A 3,320-nucleotide genomic window follows, 5' to 3' on the forward strand; every position below is an offset into this window, starting at 1 on the left:
TCCAGGAAAACGGACAAGTGGAATTCACTAATAAAGTCCTAGAGACAATTCTAAAGAAAACAATATTTGCATATTTTCAAAATTCAACAACTAAACTTCCATAAGTCTTAGGGGATTCTTGGAGGACATGGTGCAAAACCACTGGCCATTCACCATATCATCTTGTTTTTGGCAAGGAACCTATTTTTCCAATTGAATTTGAAATAAAGACTCTTAAAACTACACAAGAAGTTGGACTGGATTTTACAGAAGCGCAGAAGCAATGCTTACAACAACTTAACAAATTAGACGAGGCCCGCCTAGTTTCTCTCCAATGCACAACTATTATTCAGCAACAGAGGGCCAAATGGAATGATCATCTTATTAAAAAGAAATTGTTTCAAAAAGGTGACTGGGCACTGCTATATGATTCCAAATTTTAGGATTTTCTAGGAAAACTCCAGACGAGATGGGTTGGACCTTATGAGATCACTGAAGTTCATGATAACGGTACAGTAACCTTAACTACCATTGATGGATCTGGTACCTATTTTCTTGCAAATGGACACCCACGACGTCTCTATCTCCAACCACACACAAGAGAGTCTTTTTACCATGAGATAAGTAATGATTCTAATTTCCAGATCGTAGCTAATTGGGGAGTGTTACACAAAATTTTGTCGTTGCCCCTATAATCCCCATCCATGATCCTGGTGGACCTTTATAGTATACCCTACATGCTTTCCTATCATGAAGAAACTCCCAGTATTTCCCTCTTCATGAAAAGAACAATTCCCTTTTGCATCATTTCCCAAAAATATTCTATTTATCCCAGTTTACAAGACTGGTGCTAATGACGTATGTTCTCCTCTCGCTGATATGCAAGGTTTAAAGCTATCCCCAGTGCCAATCAGATCGAATGAGCCCTTTCTGAGTCGCGTCGATCCTCTTTCAGATTTTTTTTTTAAATATGGAGCCGAAGCTTCCAAGAAGCTTCGTGACAGAAGTCTGGTAAATGGTTAGGCTGGATGGAGTCGAGGAGGTCAGTTTGGGCTCCCTTCCCCTATTAGGATGGAACTAAACCAAGAGATAAGACCTTTTCCCATGAGAAGAGGAACCATCTCCCCTCCATCCCAGCTATATAAACCTCTCTTTTTTCCAAGCACATGTTAGATTTTAGTCCTAATTAAGTTCTAGCTGAAGTTTTGATTTCAAATTAGTTAGCAAGTTACCCACAGTTTGTAGCTTTCTAGTTTGTGTTTAAGGGAGAATTGTGAGTTTGGCTTGGTGTGAAGACTAAAGGGAAGAGCCTTCAGACTACCATTATTTAGGCTATCCATGAGATGCTAGCAGAAGTGTGGGAACCCGGATTTGTTGGAGGAGAACAACAATGTCAAGACATTGATTGTTATCTCTTCCTAAACTAATATAGATGCAACTATCGATTGATTTCCTACATGAAATTTAATCTCACGTGTTTATGGTGTAATTTTTCTTGACCTATTAAGTAGGTTGAATACAATATTGTATGCTATTATGTTTTTTTTTTGTTTTTGTTTGCTTGTTTTAGGTGTGTGAAGGAAGGAAACGAAATATTGTTGGAATGAGGAAGCAAGATCATCACCAATTGGAATAATGTTCTAAGAGGTAGGCCCTCTTAATTGATTCTAGCCTAAGGAAATCTTTCATAGATTGTCTGTTTGTGACTAGACCCACTCTCTTGGGCTAGAGGAATTGTTTGTGTCCGCACTTAGAATTTACCTACATTTACAAATTGGCGACTCCACTAGGGATCCAATCCTTCTGTTTGATTGATTGTAATTTCATGGTTTTGTGTGAACTTTTCTAGTATCACTATTTCCCTCTAGTGTTCTCTGCTTTGCCTGATTTATTACTCTAAGTCAAAAATTTACAGTAGCAAGTTTGGTTTTTACCTCAGGAAATTTTTAATTTCTCCTTTGAATCCTCGGCCAACACAATTTTTTCTAAAACAGTTGCACTGATTGGATCAAGTTTCACAAAAATAGTCACACCAACCCCCCTCTAGTGCTCGTTGTCAGTTAGGTCATCGCACCGATGCCTGCGGATGGAGATTAGGGTTTACCCCAGATCTCAACCAATGTGTCTTTCTCTCTTAATTTCTACCTCTTAGCTTATTTTAGGATATTTCTCCCTGACTGGAAAGCTTGATTTGGCTAGGTATATGTGCTTGTTGGTTTGCCTTCTTTTGCTTGATTTCTTGAGTCTTTGGATGGTTAGTGGCTCTAGGACATCTATCTTTTCATCTATCTCACTGATTTTGAACCCAATGAGTCAAGTTGTTGGTGAATTTACTCCTTGCATTTCGTTTGTAGTCCTCTTATTGCTTTGATCTCCATCATTCAAGTTTGAAAGGTTTTGTTTGCTTAAGCGTCTCTTTTCCAACATATATCACATTACTTGTCTTGTTTTTGGTAGAGTCATTATGCCATTGGGTCGGACGAAAATCTATTTTGTGCCTTTTAATATGTTTTAGGGTTGATTGTCCCGAAAACCTTTTCATTTAAGTGTTTTACAAAAAAGTCATTTTTGTCATTTCATGAAAAGTACACAATTCTAGTTTGTTGCATCAATATGTTATGTTAGTTAGCATCTTTGAAGACTAGAGTTGCATTTGCATTTGGAAAGAAAAATAATTTTCTTCACCTTTGGAAGGACTATTTTATGTGCACTTGTTAGGAAAATAGGAATTGGGAAGAGTTTTTTTTCATTATTTTGTTTTCAAAAAGTAAAGTAGTGAAAAAATAATTTTGTTTTCAGTTGCTTGGTTGTTTGCATTTGATTTTGTTTTCTACCCTCTCTAGTTTAAATAATTCATCGAATTGAAAGAGTCTTCTCTCATTTAGCTACATAAGGATTTTTCGAGTCACGTCACTAAGGCTCGAAAACCAAGACATAATTCAAGATAAACTTTAAAATGAACTCAATTAACCTAAGGCACATTTGAAACCTAATGATCACATCTAGAATGTCTAGGATAGAGAAGTGTTCTGACGTCTTTAAACCTAGTATTTGTCGTTCATTTCGGCACTAGACAACACTAGTACAGATTTGTGATTGTTGTAACATCGAGTATATAAAGGGAGAGCCCACTCTGCTACAATCCTTTATCCATAGGAAGCCAAGTCTACTACCTTGTAAACGTGATACATGAAACACAACATTCAGGGAGATCGCTTGTCTGTACTTCTTAGCTCAACAGGAGGTATTCTACATTTCACGGTTATGTGTTGATCCTTTTAACCTAGATCATCTTGAGTAGTCATTGGATCTTTTTGACTCTTTAATCTTACAATATCATC

Source organism: Pinus tabuliformis, chromosome 8 (genome assembly GCF_031772625.1).
Source record: "Pinus tabuliformis cultivar Carrire ecotype Pingquan chromosome 8, CPIR1, whole genome shotgun sequence".
Taxonomy (NCBI): domain Eukaryota; kingdom Viridiplantae; phylum Streptophyta; class Pinopsida; order Pinales; family Pinaceae; genus Pinus; species Pinus tabuliformis.